The following is a 17834-nucleotide window of genomic DNA, read 5'->3' as shown; positions in this document are numbered from 1 at the left end:
TCCAACGTCTTCATTACTGTTTAGACCCAGATAAATTCTTTTTTTTTAAAAAAAAGCATACAGCATATTTTTAAAAAATGGTATCGAAGATTACGAAATTGCCCTGTATGCAAATGACAACTCAATGTTGTCGTTCTGTAAACTGCCTCATTCAGACAGGCTTACATTGAATAGGTTTTACTGGTGATTATGCCAATGCTTCTGTCCTGATCTAAGGTTCCTTTTTCACTGCAGGACCTGTTGCATCTGGAACTGGGGCTTTTTGATGAATATAGTGCGCCCATGGCAACTTCATGGCCAACCAGTGATGTGAGCCCAGCTCTCCCCAGCCCAAATCTAACATGCTAACTGTGACACCCCTCCTTTGCCAGCTCACTATTCTATAACCAGGCCTGGCGCCAGCAGTCAACAAAGCCAGGCACTGCCCAAGGACCCCCCAGCAGTTCATAAGGGCCCCCCAGGAACCCAAACTCACTGTGCCGCTTTCCCACCCTCCGTTATTTCAAGCACTAGGCGGGCTGTGGCACCACTTTTGAATGGGAGCAACCCACTGTTTGCAGTTCCATCAACACATTTTACAGATCTAGAGCAGGGTATTGCATTTTGGCCAAATTAAAATGGCAGGCGGTTACAGAGGACAGGAATCAAAAATGAAACTGCCACCTATCCAATGTTAAAACGCTGCCCTGGGGCCAGCAAGGAGGGTGGTAAGTGTGTTGCTGCCACTGCAAAAGCAACAGCGGGTGAGCGAATGGCAGGGGGCATCTGTGGCACCTTGCCACGGATCTCCTGAAGCTTGGCACCATCCTTGTCTGTAACTGCCAGCTGATTCTAATAGATTCGGCATTGTGCTGTGTACTGCTACTGCTACACACATACAGATGCTTGGATTCTTAGATTCACTTTTGGGGCACGGCTATGGGGCTGCCATGATTATCTCTTGCATCTCAGAATTGATTGATATGCATTGGATTGGCAGGAAACAAGGGGTGCAAGACAAAATCCATGGGACACCTCAGATTGTTTCTTGGGATGCAATAACAGCAGTCTTCAGAAACAAACAGCCACATAGGTCTTTCTGTACAAATTATTGACAAGGTACTTGCAGTGGGAGCTTTAAGTCTCTATCTTTTCTCAGGATCCATTCAACATAAACACACTAACATGCTAGGGAAAACAGGATGGAATAATATTAGTGGGGTGCAATCCAATGGATAGAGTATGCATTTAAGGTCATAGATAAACCATAATAGAGGAATAATTAGCTGGATTTATGTGGTCTCATTAGCTCTGATAGTGCAGCACATCGGACTGCAAAGTAATTAGTGCTGTTGTACAGAAGGATTTAGAGAGCCTTTTACATTAAATACTGTCACCATCGTTAATCAGCCCAACTAAAGTTCCTGCCATTATTAGTGCACTTAACATCTCGAAACATCCTTCTGTTCTGGAGAAGAAATAGTGCCACAGAACACACCAGACTCTGAATGCTCCAGGCTGAACCCGAGCCAAATCCCTCCATGGAAAAGTTTCCATTGTCACCACAGTCATAGGATAATTGAAAATTTATTTTTGACTTTATTTAAAACACTTCTGTTCCACCTCTCAGTTACGAAAACACAAACCCACAAATGTCTGCAGCAGCTAACAGAGAAGTGAAGAAGAATCAGTTTAAAATATACACAGTAAATAATAAAAACCAAATGAGCAATAGAGAAAGGAGCCAAACAATGGAGCAATCAATCAGCAGCCATAAAGCAATATAAAGGGATAATGTGCAGTTGTTTGGGAGAGGTAATGGAATTCAGCAACCTCTTCCTACTTGTTCAGAAAAGCTCACATTGACTTTATTGTTCTGGCAGCCAGTGCCTATTGATGATTATGGCTCAAGATACAAGGAAAATGGAGGGTGCTTGACATCCCTTTCCAAGAAAACTGTTCCATATCAGCTTCTGGGAAGTCATGAAGAGAGGCTTCTGGCTGAGATAAAGAAAGAGTTTCTGTTTGCAACAAATACTAGGAACTCATTGGAAGCAGCCTTTACTCAGTCAGGCTATTTAAGCCACCTAGCCAGTAGTACCAACTGTACTTTGATTGACAGTGACTTCCTAGGGACCTGCTACCTGATCCTTTTAACTGGAAGTGCCTGGGTCTGAACCTGGGATCTACTGCATGCAATGCATGAGCAACATCGCTGAGCCCCATGGCCACAACCCACAATGCTTAGGGAGATGCAGGGTCATCCATGCTTGCTCGTCCCAGCCCCCCCCCCAATATTAAGGGGGCTGCCACACCCCACTGCCGCCGGGTGCCCTCCACATGCCCCAGCAACCTGCATCCTCCCTCGCTGGCTGCACTTCCTGATCTGTTTCTTCACAACGTCTTCTTCTGAGCTTAAATGGAAATGTGGACACCCAGGAAGGCTGCAGGGTGCAGACGACTGGCAATATGGTTTGCAGTTTCTATCCCCTTTGATAATTTTGAAATGTAACTTGTTTTCTTATCAATGGAGAATGGTTATTTAAAAAAAAATCAGAAGCAATTTTCAGCACAGCACAAGTCTAAACCATCATCACCTCTTAGGACAGTGAGTTCCTTACATCCATTATGCTTTGTGGGACAATGCGCTTGCTTTTTTCCTGCCCTAAGTTCACACAAGCTTCTCTTTCCCCTAGTATACCCTACCCCTTATTTTTCATTCCCTTTCTCCCAAACAGTGGACAACACAAAGAACTAAACAGTATATATCGATGCTGGGCATTGACATGTAGACTAAGTGTCCCAATATCTTTCCATGCGTCATACTCACATGGTTTTATAGCCATCCACCCACTTGCCCTCCTCTTGGTTATAGTGCCCCATTTCCTTCTCCTCACCACCCACGCGCACTTACTTTTTCTCTCTGTCCTCTACCTGTCTTGGCAGCAAAGCCAAGGGCACCACACCTCAGTTCTGTGGCGGCCGTGATCTGTTTCCTTCCCTTCCAAGGGTATTCACATAGCAGAGGTCTTACTCTTTCTTGGCTCTTTACAACCAATGAGCTTGCTTCCCCTGTCCACACACATGAGCAGTCCCAGTCGCCCCCTGATGTACACTTGCTTGGACCCATCCAACGTGTGAACCAGGAGCCGAGGACGAACCAAAATCTAACCTGCTTTGCAGGATTCTTATTGCTGCGGAGGTGAGACTGAGGTTCTTGCAACCGCCCTGAGGCCTTGAAGGTCGTGTTGGAACAGAGAGAGAAACAAATTAGCTAGTAAGGCACAGCCTTTGAGAGGCCTCCCTCACTGTCCTGGCCCACTTGAAAATGGATATGGAGTCTGGGCAGGTGTCTTTTTTATTATTATTCTCTTTATTGATTTTCATTACACACAGATACACACATATACACACAGAATAAATTCATCACCAAAAGAAAATAATGAGAATAATGTAACTAAATAAAAAAACCCAAAAAGAACCAAAAAGAACAAAAACAGACATGTAAATAATTGACTTCCCTCCACTTCGGTTTTGGGTTATATAATAAGGTATTTTTCCCCACAGTTCATCTTTAAAGCTTCTGCATGTCGTAGGGTTATATTAAGCCTAGTGTGATCTTTGAATTTTTTAAGTCTGCTTCAATATATGTTATAAATTTGTTCCATTCTTTAATAAACTTTGTTTCTTTCTGGTCTCTGATTCTTTGTGTTAATTTTGCCAATTCCAAATATTCAAATAATTTACTTTGCCACTCTCTTACCGTTGGGATATTAATTGATTTCCAATTTTGGGCGATTAATGTTCTAGCAGCTGTTGTTGCGTACTGGAATAAGGTCTGGTCCTCTTTTTTAATTTCATTGTCAATCATTCCCAGAAGGAAATTTTCAGAGTCTGGGCAGGTGTCAAAGGTCAAAGGCAAAGTTGGGCATCTGCCAAGGTCTCACACACCAACAGGAGGTGCACAGGCAAGAGCTCTTCCTCTGCAGCTCAGCATCTCCTTTTTCATATGCCTCTTGTTCTGCCCCAGACAATGGCGGTGGTAAAAAGGACAAGCGATAGGGGCCACTTATTTATTAAACTTTTATTTAGCAACCGCCTTTCCGATCAAAACTTCCCAAGGCAGCTGACGTCATTAAAGATTTCAAACAGCAATACAAAATAGAAATGGAAGAGTACCTTGGTGCTATTAACCATTAGCAGTAAACCAGATACCAGATAGACCATCACAACCTGGTTTCACAATTTACAGAGCAGTTATTTAAGTCACTAGACCCTTTCTAGAATACTGAAGTTTAGTGATCTTCCTGAGGCTCAGAGTCTATACAGTGGGGTCACCACTGAAAAGGCCCTCTCACTTTTGCCTGCCAATTCTACTTTCCTAGGCAGCAGGCAAATGAAGTTTGGGATCAACTGTCGATCTTAATGTGTGGCTGAGGTAGGCGGAGACCTCCAGGTATCCAGCCTGGGGAGGGTGAAGCCAGCCCGTACTACCAGGAGCCACATTGGGATCCGGGGGGCTGTGCGCGACCACGCAAAAGGCGCCCCCCCATTTGATGTGGGGAGCGGTCATTACAATAGTCAAGCCTAGACGTGACTGGGTATAGTTTACTGTGGCTCAGACTGACTGCTGAAGCTGAAGAAATGAACTCCTGCTCACCACTGCCACAAGTTAGCGCAGAGTTCAAGAGAAATCCCTAACCGCATACTTGTTCTTTCAGAGAGAGTGCCACCCCATCCTAGACTAGCTGTAGACTTCCTTCTGGAACACGCAACCCTGCCTCCACCCACAGAACTTCCATCTGGGCTGGAATTTGTTTGCCCGGTTTAGGAGTTCTGCGGCCTCCCTGGGATTGGAAAACAGAAATGAGAGATAGAACTGACTGTCAACCACATACAGGTGATACTGCAGCCCAGACCTCCAGATGGTTTCCCCCAGTGGTTTCATGTAGATCAGGGGTTGGCAACCTAAGGCCCATGAACCAGAAAGTGACCCTCTTCTGCAGCTCTGGAAATCGCTTCTGCGCATGCGCAGACGCCGGAAACCGCTTCTGCACAGGCATGTTTTTCTGCATCTGGGCATGCACAGAAGCGATTTCCAGCACCACGGACATGCACAGATGCGATTTTGGCCTCGTGCTGCACCGGTCTGGCCCACAAAGGATCTCCACAGGAGTGATCCGGCCCATGCCTGGTAAGCCTTGCTGACCCCTGATGTAGATGTTCAAAGGCATGGTGGACAATACCAACCCCTGTTGAACCCCTTACGCCAATTGTCACAGGGTAGAGCTGAAGGACCAACTTTTGAGAATGCTCATCTAGGAAGATTCAGCTCCACCACAAAATGGTGTCTCCTATGCCCATCCCTGACAACCAACATAGAATGATGCCCTGGTTAATGGGATCATATGTTCCTGAGAGCTCCAGGGGAACTAGCAGCATAGCACTCCCAGTGGTGAGAAGGTTGACTTCCTGAGGGACGGAGGGTGTCTTTTCTTCTTGCCCAGAGGCACTTCCAAAGGTGGATTTGTCACTATGTGGAGGATGAGCTCAGGATTGAACATGGAATTTGGAATGGTGCTTGGAACACATACATGCATGTGCGCACAGAACACACCCCAACTTTCCTTCCACATCTCAGACTCTTAAGACAGCTGTCATATTGCAGTCTATTTTGTCTTTGGCTTCCCTTTGAAAATGGTGGTGCTGAGATTCGTACTTGAAACATAAGTGTGCAGAGAACTGGCATTCTGGTTGTCTTCAAGGGAGATGTCACCAATGACAGGCTGGCTTGTGCACTGAATGGCTGGTGTTCGCTTATTCATCCCACGAAACAGAAATCAATCCAGTAAATACAATCGACATTCACTGTGTTGCTGCTTTCATTCCAAGATGATATGTAATTTATTATGTTTCCCCCCATCTGTATTGTGTTTTCTTTGCATTCAGATGAATGGGGTGGAATAGCGTGACGACAATGTAATTCATTACATTATGCAGTTTTGCCACAGTGGACAGATAATGTAGTTTTCAGTGGAAGACGAACTGCAGAAAAATGGAAAAAGTGATGCATGTGATGAATACAGGGCAGAGCAGAGAACAGCGCCTTCTTACATCCCTTTTCCTGATGATCATGAGGATTTCTTTCTCCTTCTCTTTCATTCTTCCCTGCCACCTCTAGAAATATTTGGAAGTGCCACATCCAGCCCTCCCCCCCCCTTTCATCACAGTAATGATGTGGAGCCGCTTCCTTTGATCACAAGCATGAAGACAGAACAAACGAGGCCTCCAGAGATCCTGCTCGCTGCCAGCAGTCGGCAGGTGTTGCTTGGGCTGCCGCCAAAACACCACCACAGGCTACCTGGCAGAGCGCGGATGCAGTACCTGCACCTGTTTCTCTGAAACCCAAAAGTGAGAAGGCAGAGCAGGTCACCAGGTGGAGGATGCCACTCTATCAAAGAATGGAAAAAAAACCCTGTAACAATACAGCAATTTGACCTCATTACTCATTTGGCTCCCGAAAGAAAGAAAAAAGGCTGCAGGAATCCAAGGTGCACTATGATTCTTCAACCTGCTAAGCAAAAGACCAACGTCAAATTCTTATCCAGGCTGGAAAACCAGGGTTGAGGGAGAACTAAAAAAGCTATTTAAAAAAAACAAAAACCCCAAGGCAGCTTGCAGACATGGCACCAGAAAAATACCAATATCCATCCATTAACTTCTTGGGTGTTAAGATCAGCAGTGGGGGGTGCTTTTGGTAGTTCCTCTGCTCTCAGAAAGGGACACGGGTGGTGCTGTGGATTAAACCACAGAGCCTAGGGCTTGCCGATCAGAAGGTCGGCAGTTCGAATCCCCGCGACGGGGTGAGCGCCCGTTGCTCGGTCCCTGCTCCTGCCAACCTAGCAGTTTGAAAGCACGTCAAAGTACTAATAGATAAATAGGTACCGCTCCGGCGGGAAGGTAAATGGCGTTTCCGTGCACTGCTCTGGTTTGCCAGAAGCGGCTTAGTCATGCTGGCCACATGACCTGGAAGTTGTACGTTGGTTCCCTCGGCCAATAAAGCAAGATGAGCACCGCAACCCCAGAGTCGGTCATGACTGCACCTAATGGTCAGGGGTCCCTTTACCTTTACCTGCTTTCAGAAGCTCAGGGTGGGCAGAGATGACATTCTCTGTGGCCACTGGCAGAGGAAGAGGGGTGCGGTGGGAGACAACTGCCGCTGGCAGCGAGATCCCAGTGGGGTGCCATCGCAGCCACATACACCCCGCCTGTGCTGGGTGCCAGGCCCCCCCAGGTGGCATGCTACGCCCCCCAGGATGTGCACCACACCCCTGCGGGCGACACACCATGCCACCAGGACATGCGCCAGCCCCGCCCCGCCTGCTCTCTGCCCCCCCCCCGATGCCGGAACACAAAGCTCCGCCACTGTCTATGGCAGCCCCTAAGTTGTTGGATTCCCTCCCCACAGAGGTGAGTCTGGCCCCTTCGCTATACAGCTTTCATTGTATGCTGAAAATACAACTCTTCACCCTGATCTTTGACACTTGAGATGCATTTTTTAAGATGTTCTTGTGACTGTCATTTGTTTTAAACTGTTTTATTGTTGCGTTCTCTTGTTGTGTTGTGACCCTAGGGTGAATGTTTTTATTGGTTATTGCCCACCCAAACAACAACAGCGAGCCATGCACAGTATTTACATATGCCCAGTTCAATCTGGTATACCAGAAACAGTCCAACAGCACTTTACTAAGAAAATTTAAGGAATGTGTGAAAACTGTTACTGCTTAAAAAAAGACACCCAAAAAGCTAGCAGCTTTAATATTTCCAGATTTGGCAGAAGACTCCATGGAAGTACTCACAAAAATCACCAGCATATGCTATCCTTCTTATAAATCCTTGCATAGAATTCCTTGCAATGTCCCTTTATTTGGCTCCAGCTGAAGCTTCTTCCTTCCCAGCGGCATCCAAACTATGTAAAGGCCCCACTTGAGTATGTGCATTGAAATCTGGTGGATCCCATTCATGCTAGATTACCATTCAGTCTCCCTTGCAGAAATCAAAGAAATGTTGCCGTTTATGTCCTGTTTAATCTCCTTTTGCAAACAAGAGATCTAGCTGCTCTCTAACTGATTTTATTGTTGTAAATTTCTGATCACACACTGAAAGAAATGAGCCAGTAAAATCTCAGCTACATTTGTTGATCAAAACTCAGATGCACCATATGAAGAAATGTTATCAACGCTGTTAGCTGCAGCTAGAAAGCTAACAGCAAGAAATTGGAAAACTGAAGATGGAGGAACATTCAATGAATGGGAAAATTTAACATGGCGATATTCCTTAATGGAAAGATTGGCAAAGCCAGTACAAGCAACCAGAAAAACCAACACAGAGGATGAGTTCATTAGATGGGGCACCGGTTCATTCTACATTCCAGAATCAGTGAAAATGGGACTTCAGTAGTAGCTTCCTAAGAACTTTCCTGGAGGACTGATAGGTTGAGATGAAACAATGTACTGCCGTTCACATTCTCCCTATGCATTATGAAAACAAGCTTAATGACACAAAGGGAATATTGTACATCAAAGAAACCAAACCCAATATGATGTTATAGTAGTAATGGGGGACTTCAATTACCCGGATATTTGTTGGACGTCAAACTCAGCCAAGAGCATAAGGTCAAACAGATTCCTCACTGGCCTTGCAGACAACTTCATTGTCCAGAAAGTGGGAGAAGCAACAAGAGGAACAGCCATTTTAGATCTGGTCCTAACCAATGTTGATGACCTGGTTAGTGGGGTAGAAGTGGAAGGATCATTAGGCGCGAGTGATCACGCTCTTCTGAAGTTTACTATACAGCGGAAAGGAGCAGCCAAGCATACTAGGACTCAATTTCTTGACTTTAAGAAAGCCGACTTCATAAAACTTAGGGAAGTGCTGGGTGAGATCCCACGGACAACAATACTAAAAGGAAAAGGAGTTCATGATGGCTGGGAGTTTGTTAAGAGGGAGATAGTAAAAGCACAACGTCAGGCAATACCAATGAGACGGAAACATGGAAGGTGCCTAAAGAAGCCAGGGTGGCTATCTAAAGAACTTTTAACTGAATTAAGATTAAAAAAGGATGTGTACAAAAAATGGAAAGGGGGGGAAACCACCAAAGAGGAATTCAAACAAATAGCCAGCACGTGTAGACACAAAGTCAGAAAAGCTAAAGCACAGAATGAACTCAGGCTTGCTAGAGAGGTTAAAAGCAACAAAAAAGGCTTTTATGGGTATGTCCGTAGCAAAAGGAAGAACAAAGAAACAGTGGGGTCACTCAGAGGAGAAGATGGTGAAATGCAAACAGGGGACACAGAAAGGGCTGAACTCCTCAATGCCTTCTTTGCCTCAGTCTTCTCCGATAAAGAAAACAATGCCCGACCTGAAGAATTTGGAGCAAATGATTCAGCAAAGGAAACACAGCCCAGAATAACTAAGGAGATAGTACAAGAATATTTGGCTAGTTTAGATGTATTCAAGTCTCCAGGGCCAGATGAACTGCATCCAAGAGTATTAAAAGAACTGGCAGATGTGATCTCAGAACCACTGGCAGTCATCTTTGAGAATTCCTGGAGAACAGGCGAAGTCCCGGCAGACTGGAGGAGGGCAAATGTTGTCCCTATTTTCAAAAAGGGGAAAAGAGAGGACCCAAATAATTACTGCCCAGTCAGTCTGACATCAATAGCAGGGAAGATTCTGGAGCAGATCATTAAGCAAACAGTCTGTGAGCACCTAGAAAGGAATGCTGTGATCACCAATAGTCAGCATGGATTTCTGAAAAATAAGTCATGTCAGACTAACCTGATCTCGTTTTTTGACAGAATTACAAGCCTGGTAGATGAAGGGAACGCAGTGGATGTAGCCTACCTTGATTTCAGCAAGGCATTTGACAAGGTGCCCCATGATATTCTTGTAAAGAAGCTGGTAAAATGCGGTCTTGACTATGCTACCACTCAGTGGATTTGTAACTGGCTGACTGCCCGAACCCAAAGGGTGCTCATCAATGGTTCCTCTTCATCCTGGAGAAGAGTGACTAGTGGGGTGCCACAGGGTTCTGTCTTGGGCCCGGTCTTATTCAACATCTTTATCAACGACTTGGATGATGGACTCAAGGGCATCCTGATCAAATTTGCAGATGACACCAAACTGGGAGGAGTGGCTAACACCCCAGAGGACAGGATCACACTTCAAAACGACCTTGACAGATTAGAGAACTGGGCCAAAACAAACAAGATGAATTTTAACAGGGAGAAATGTAAAGTATTGCACTTGGGCAAAAAAAAAGAGAGGCACAAATACAAGATGGGTGACACCTGGCTTGAGAGCAGTACATGTGAAAAGGATCTAGGAGTCTTGGTTGACCACAAACTTGACATGAGCCAACAGTGTGACGCGGCAGCTAAAAAAGCCAATGCAATTCTGGGCTGCATCAATAGGAGTATAGCATCTAGATCAAGGGAAGTAATAGTGCCACTGTATTCTGCTCTGGTCAGACCACACCTGGAGTACTGTGTCCAGTTCTGGGCACCACAATTCAAGAAGGACACTGACAAACTGGAACGTGTCCAGAGGAGGGCAACCAAAATGGTCAAAGGCCTGGAAACGATGCCTTATGAGGAACGGCTAAGGGAGCTGGGCATGTTTAGCCTGGAGAAGAGGAGGTTAAGGGGTGATATGATAGCCATGTTCAAATATATAAAAGGATGTCACATAGAGGAGGGAGAAAGGTTGTTTTGTGCTGCTCCGGAGAAGCGGACACGGAGCAATGGATCCAAACTACAAGAAAGAAGATTCCACCTAAACATTAGGAAGAACTTCCTGACAGTAAGAGCTGTTCGACAGTGGAATTTGCTGCCAAGGAGTGTGGTGGAGTCTCCTACTTTGGAGGTTTTTAAGCAGAGGCTTGACAACCATATGTCAGGAGTGCTCTGATGGTGTTTCCTGCTTGGCAGGGGGTTGGACTCGATGGCCCTTGTGGTCTCTTCCAACTCTATGATTCTATGATTCTATGATTCTATGTGATATTTTTGCATGATATTGTTATATAAAGTGGGGGGGGGGTGTGAATATGTGTACTGCCATTCTGGAGGGAGGGAGCTGAATACCGTCCAAAACTAAATTCAACAGGGGAAACAAACAAATGAAATGGTAGATCATTGCTGTGATCTACCTGCAAGTTTTCACTACTTAGTTCAATGAAGGTCTGTTTACTCTTGGGTAAAGAAACGGAATGCAGTGAAAAGTTTATATATAATACGTGCTTGGTAACAAATGACAAGAAGGGTATTTGTATATGCTGTCAAGCCTATGGGGCCATGTCCACTGTGTCCAGTGAGTTGCAACAGGAATGAAAAAGCTTTTTGCATTTTAAAACTTAAGCCCCAAATCAGTAACATTTTAAAGAATGAAAAATGCTACAGACTCAAGAGAGATGCATTGCCTATCCATAGAATCAGAGTGTTGTTCTGAGGAAATGGAGCTAGATTCTTTACATAAAAGTGAGTGAGAGTTTCCTTCTAACCATGTAATAAAATCTCTGAAGCTGTTGTTTCTCCTCCTCCTCCTCCCTCCTTTCATTAGTTTACACTTGCTTCATTTTCTGAAGTTCTCTTCAGCTGAAAGGGGAAGATCAGTGTACTACTTAAAAATATAAATGAGCAGGGGAAGCCCATGGGCACAGGAATCATAATACATATTCCAAACCCAGTGGATCAAGAGATGCTTCCAAAACATGCTGTGGAGTGGGGGGGGGGGGAGAGAGAGTTATGCAAAGTTCTCTCAAAGCTTCTCCAGGGCATGGTGTGGGGGAGACAAACACAAGATGAACTCATTCACAAGAGTTATGGGATGTTTCTCTGTGCAGATCGCGGTCAAGTGAGGAATGCAGAAAGTCTGCCTTGCAACGGAAACAGCACTTGCAAAGAAATCCAGGTTGAGATATCTCCACAAGAGCGGCGTCAGATTAGACAAGGGGGAGAAATTCTCTCCTGTTCACATTTAAAGGCTACCTGATTTGCACTTTCCAAAACAATATGCGAACTAAAACACCGCCATCAAATGCAGTTCTCCAACTAAGCAATGTATAGAAAAACTCATATAGGTAAAGGGACCCCTGATATTAGGTCCAGTCGTGACCAACTCTGGGGTCATCTCACTTTATTGGCTGAGGGAGCCGGCATACAGCTTCCAGGTCATGTGGCCAGCATGACTAAGCCGCTTCTGGCGAACCAGAGCAGCACACGGAAACGCCGTTTACCTTCCCGCCGGAGTGGTACCTATTTATCTACTTGCACTTTGACGTGCTTTCGAACTGCTAGGTTGGCAGGAGCAGGAACTGAGCAACGGGAGCTCACCCCGCCGCAGGGATTTGAACCGCCGACCTTCTGATCGGCAAGTCTTAGGCTCTGTGGTTTTTGTGCATAATTAGTGAACATAACATACGGAAATGCATTATATTTTGCAAGCTAATAGCTTGCAAAAGCATGCACATTGGGGGAAATGACATGTAAAAATATATTCGCTCTAAAATTCTGTTGAATTTCCCACCAGGATGTTTTAAAGGCAGGTTGACAAACGGATGTAGAAACATGGAGAACTAAACTTAAGATTGGGAAAATGACAAATGGAAAAACCGAAATGGATTCACCCATCCCCGTCAGATGTATCACTTTCTAGCCATTTCTTTTTGCTTTGAGTCAGTGGCACACTTCCTTGTGCCTGGCTTCAGAAGAGGTCAGCTCCTTCTAGCATGCAACTGTTACATATTCCAAACATCTTCCCTTCCCCACAGGCATCTTTAAGCATATTTCAAGTTTCCTCACCCAATGACCTACTTGATGTTATTACAATAAATGACTGTCCCAGCAGCAGATCCAAACAACCCAGAGTAATGAGAAATGTTATTCTGCTGGGTAGGTTCATGTGCCATGTATCGTAGACATGCAATGAGTGGCTTTTAATATTAGTTTTCATTGAATGAACTTACTGGATGGGTGGGTACTGTTTTGGAATGAGCCTGTACTGGCAGATGCTAACCCTGAAGGGCTAGTCCCATTTTGTCTCACACATTAGCAATATCTAGAGAAAACTGAGAGAAGAGAGTGACTTTTCACATGGATCAGCCAAAGAGAACACACTGCACAAATCATAACTCATCTGCATTGGCCTCCATTTTGCTTCTGGGCCAACTCAAACCACACTGCTGGTACTGCCACTCACTTGGCTACTGGAAAGAGCTGGTGTTCTTCCAACTAATAAGGTGTCAGTACTCAAGAACTATGTTTAAAGCAACTTCACCTTCTGAAGTTTGATTATTTTTAAAAGCAATAAAAAACAAGTTTTCTTAATTATCCACTGGCACTGGACAACTCAACTGAAACAACTCACCGCCACCCCTTCTCTCTCGTAGAAGTGGAACCAGAACTGGTTCAACTGCTCGCACCAAGTGATTTATTAAACAGCTTTATCCATTTGCTTTTTCCATTCATAAATTTACTAAGAGAATCTGCACTTTTTTAATGACTTTGTTCATCATGTTCAATTATTCAGCGACTGATTTTAGAGAGCCTGTAAATAATTCACAAACTGTTCCTGTGATTCTTTTTTTGATCCCTGGAGTTCTTCATTCACGTGGCTGATCACACATGATTGCCAGGCTCCAGAGCCAGACATTTCAGTGAGCTTGCTAGTAATTTACAGGAAAGGCTCCCCAAACCTTCCCAAAAAAATCCTCATTAAATGGTCCTTTAAGCAGTACCGTCCCCTTACGAATGTAGGGTAGAAAATCTCCTGCAACACACCTCAAACCAATGCAGGGCTTTATATTGGGACGCAAAAGCTACTCTTCCTTCTTGCAGGTTGTACCTGCAAGCTCTACACTTCATTCAACAATTGTGCTCACAATGGGGTGATGCTTCCCAAAGCAAGCTGGAAGTATGAATGGCAGAGGCGCATCATTCACATGCACTAGAGATCTGTGGCCCAAACAGAGCTCATAAGCACATTTATCATGGGTATTCAATAAGGCACGGCTGCCACTCACATTTTACACTTTTACTGCAGGGGAGAAAAAAACATTGTAATGCATTGCGACATAAAATGTAGGCTCACTCCAATACTTTTTCAGTATGTGTGCAGGGGGAGAAAGTGTGCATGTAATATACATTGCCAGGTGTGACATGTGTTGTGTGTATTTGTTCTGGAGAAGGAACACAAATTAGAAAGGACCAGCCTAGGCCACTCAGCTGCCTGAGGCAGACCAGCAAATGGGGCACACACACACACACACACACACACACACACGGGGGGGGGGTATAGTCCTAAAGGCCAGCAAACTGATTTGGGCACCTGAGGCAGAAATAAAATCCACAAACACTTCCCCAACCATATAAAAAATACTTAATATTGACAGGGAATGTCCAACAAGCCATACATGCAACAGAAGGACCCTTGACATGATGATGTTCACCAGCATACACAGGGTTGTGGGTTAATTTTTCTACACCAGTCTGTACCTTCCTAAAGAGTGCACTGCATTTGAAATGACTGAAAATGATGATCCCAGTTAAGAAATGGAACATGAGCCTGGCTACAGGCACACCTGCTTGATTTATTCATTTGGAAGATGCATACTACTCTGCTTTCTGAATTTAACCAACAAGGCAGACTGAAACAGTACAAAACAGAGAAAACACATGCAAGCAGAACTACACACGTACACACACAGCAGCCCTTAGTCCTCTGCTGATGGCAACGGCCAGAGCGAGCTTCTCATCTGCTCTGCAATCCCAGGGCAGTTGGCAGATGGAGCAGACCTTCTCTGGGCAATGGGTAGGGTGGCAGGTTGGTTTTCCCTCTGATGTGACATTTTTCCTGAGAGTTAGGAAGTGCGAGTTCCCAATGACCCTTTGTCCTCTGACCGATGGTGTTCATGGAGCAGTGCCAAATGAAGGCTAACTGGAGACTCACAGGAGCAGGAGTAATTCTCCCTTTTGTATTTCTTCTGGGTTTTTCTTTTTCTTTTTTCTGTGTAAGGTGTCAAAACCTTACGCCTCAATTCTAATGAAGTTTCATCCATTTACATCTCAGAAGAAGTTTCTCCTGGACTTACAAATTCAGGACTCTGCTGATTTTCTTACAATACATTCCACAGCTGAAGACTAGTTTCAGTTTAAAAGTAAATTGCTAGCTTGTGCAAATAGTGCTGTGAGGAAATCATTCATAGGAACAGGAAGTTATATAATTAGGAACGTACATTAGTTTTAAAAGCACAAGGATAAAATGCTATTCTGCAATAGGAGCTATGGCTTAGTCCACAACACATTTTATTGTTGCCAGTTATGCAAAACGGGAGAGCTACATATTAGAGAACTCCTTGCATAAGGCGAACCCGGTATTAAAGGTTATCACAATGAAACAGTGGCGTAGCATGGGTTGTCAGCACCCGGGGCAAGGCAAGTAATTTGCGCCCCTAACCCAGGGCAAGGCAAGTAATTTGTGCCCCCTAACCCCTAACCTGCCGCCGCTGCCAGCTTCTTCTTGCTGCTGCCTGGGCTGGTCTGGTGTGGTTCTTGTTGTGGCGTGGGGTTTGTGATTTCAGCTCTCTTGACATAATATGCTGGAGACAGTTCTCTAGTAACACGTAAATGCAAATACAGACAATAATAATACAGTTATAAAATCCTTTGACTCAATACACAACAGTTCTCTCCCGCGCTCAGTGCTGCGCTGGGTGGCCGCTGCACTGTCCCTCCCCCAGATAGTCCCTCACTCTCTCTCCGCACCGCACACCTGGCACCCCCCCCCCTCCACAGTGGGTGGCGACCCGGCGGCTCGGATCGGATTCGCACAGCCAGCACTGCAGTGAGAGAGAGTGAGTGAGCCAGGTAGGGGCAGAGAGCTGAGAGTGCGAGAGCCCCCCCCCAGATGTTGCGCCCGGTGCGGCTGGCCCCCCCTGCACCCCCACGCTACGCCACTGCAATGAAAGAGAGCAGAAATAAATATAATGTCATTATCGAAGAAATCTACAGCGCAGAAAAATTAGAGTAGCTTACATTTCTGGTTATTTTGTTCCAAAAGGTACCAAAAAGCTAGCAGAAAGTGGGCTTGGTGATAGAGCCCCATGCATAAGGCCCTGTGTTCATTCCCAGACTTCTCCAGGTAAAGAGCTACAGGGCTAAGAAAGAACTTTGGATCTTGGAAAGGTACAGGTGGTCAAAAGAGAACACTGGACAACAGACTAATCGATTGATACAGCTTCATAGACATTCAGAAGTTACAGAGAGGGCAACTGAAAGGATCAAGGGCCCCATGAAGCATCATCTCAACAAGCGCGGCTAAAGCCTTTGGGTCATTATATAACCATGAAAAGAAATAACAGAAAATATAGCAGAAGTCAGGGGCATCAACCAAATCAGTAAAATGAGGTGAGACTAGGAAAACTAGTTTGGAGAAGAAAGGTGAACAAATCTTTAATTCGGGCTATGCATTTAATTTAAATTTATATAGCTGCCCATCAATAAATATTCCTTGGAGAGAAAGAGTGGGGGAAGCTTTCATAATAGATAAAGCGTAAGCCTAGTTTTAAAGCACAGCTAAATCTGCTGTTACTGAAAGTTGAACTTGCAAATAGTGCAGTGTGAAACATGGAGTGGGTGAGGGGCGACACAAGAGAACAGCTAAGGAAGCAGTTAGACCCTTGGATGACAAGGGAGTCAAATATGTGCTAATAGAAGATAAGGGGATTGCAGAATAGCTAAATAAATTATTTGTGTCTGTCTTCACTGCAGAAGATATATGGCAGAATGCTGTGCCTAACTAAACTTTGCAGGAAGGGAGGATGAGGAACTGAGGCAAATAGTGGTGATAAGAGACAAAGCTCTAGGTCTAATAGACAAAATAAAAACTGCCAAGTCTCCGGTTCCAGGCGGCATCCACTTGAGATTTCTAAAAACAAAAACAAAACAACTCAAATGTGGAATTTGATATATGTACAAAAATATGTAACATGTCACTCAGATTAGTCTTCATACCAGAGGATTGGCAAATGGCCAATATAACACCATTTTTAAAAAAGGGATCCAGAGGGGCTCCTGGAAATTACAGGAAGCTAGCTTAATAAATGTCACATATATGTTCACAGGGTCTGAACAGGCAATGTCTGACCAGGAACAAGACTATGGGATCATGGTGGACAACTCTATGAAGATGTCAATCCACACTTGGAGTCCAGTGCATAATTCATAGAATCATAGAGTGGAAGGGACCCAAGGCTCATCTAGTCCAACTCCCTGCAATGCAGGAATCTCAGGTAAAGCATCCATGACAGATGGCCATCCAACCTCTGCTTAAAAACCTCCAAGGAAGGACAGTCCACAACCTCCCAAGGGAGACTGTTCAATTGTCAGACAGCTCTTACTGTCAGAAAGCTTTTTCTGAATGTTTAGCTGGAATCTCCTTTCTTGTAATTTGAAGCCATTGGTTCGAGTCCTACCGTCCAGAGCAGAAGAAAACAAGCATGTTCCCTCTTCCATGTGACAGCCCTTGAGATATTTGAAGATGGCTATCATATCTCCTCTCGTCTTCTCTTCTCCATGCTAAACATACCCAGCTCCTTCAACAGTTCCTCATAAGGCTTGGCTTCTAGACCCTTCATCATCCTTGTTGCACACATTCCAGCTTGTCAACATCCTGAAATTGTGGCACCCAGAATTGGACACTGTATTCCAGGTGTGGTCTGACTAAGGCAAAATAGAGGCAGTCCAGGAGGACTCTGCCAGGAGTCACGTAGGATCGGGGATGCTGCACACGGGCACGCA

General features: G+C 44.9%; 1 protein-coding gene and 1 long non-coding RNA gene across 2 annotated transcripts in view; both read right to left on the bottom strand.

The window, feature by feature from the left end:
• Positions 1-7408, bottom strand: part of RPL29 (ribosomal protein L29) — a 343441-nt gene extending 336033 nt beyond the window's left edge. Inside the window, exon 1 of the mRNA XM_082214624.1 lies at positions 7391-7408. The gene's annotated coding sequence lies outside the window, so the exon portion shown is untranslated. The remainder of the gene's footprint in view (positions 1-7390) is intronic.
• Positions 1559-3015, bottom strand: LOC309526156. Its single transcript, XR_014216694.1, has 2 exons — positions 2894-3015; positions 1559-1980 (listed from the first exon to the last, which is right to left on the bottom strand). It is a non-coding gene; the product is annotated as an uncharacterized lncRNA (long non-coding RNA).
• Positions 7409-17834: the final 10426 nt, after the last annotated feature.

Source organism: Podarcis vaucheri (genome assembly GCF_965113315.1).
Source record: "Podarcis vaucheri genome assembly, chromosome: 2".
NCBI classification, from domain to species: domain Eukaryota; kingdom Metazoa; phylum Chordata; class Lepidosauria; order Squamata; family Lacertidae; genus Podarcis; species Podarcis vaucheri.
The sequence above is the reverse complement of the archived record's forward strand: the minus strand, read 5'-3'. Positions and strand labels throughout refer to the sequence as shown.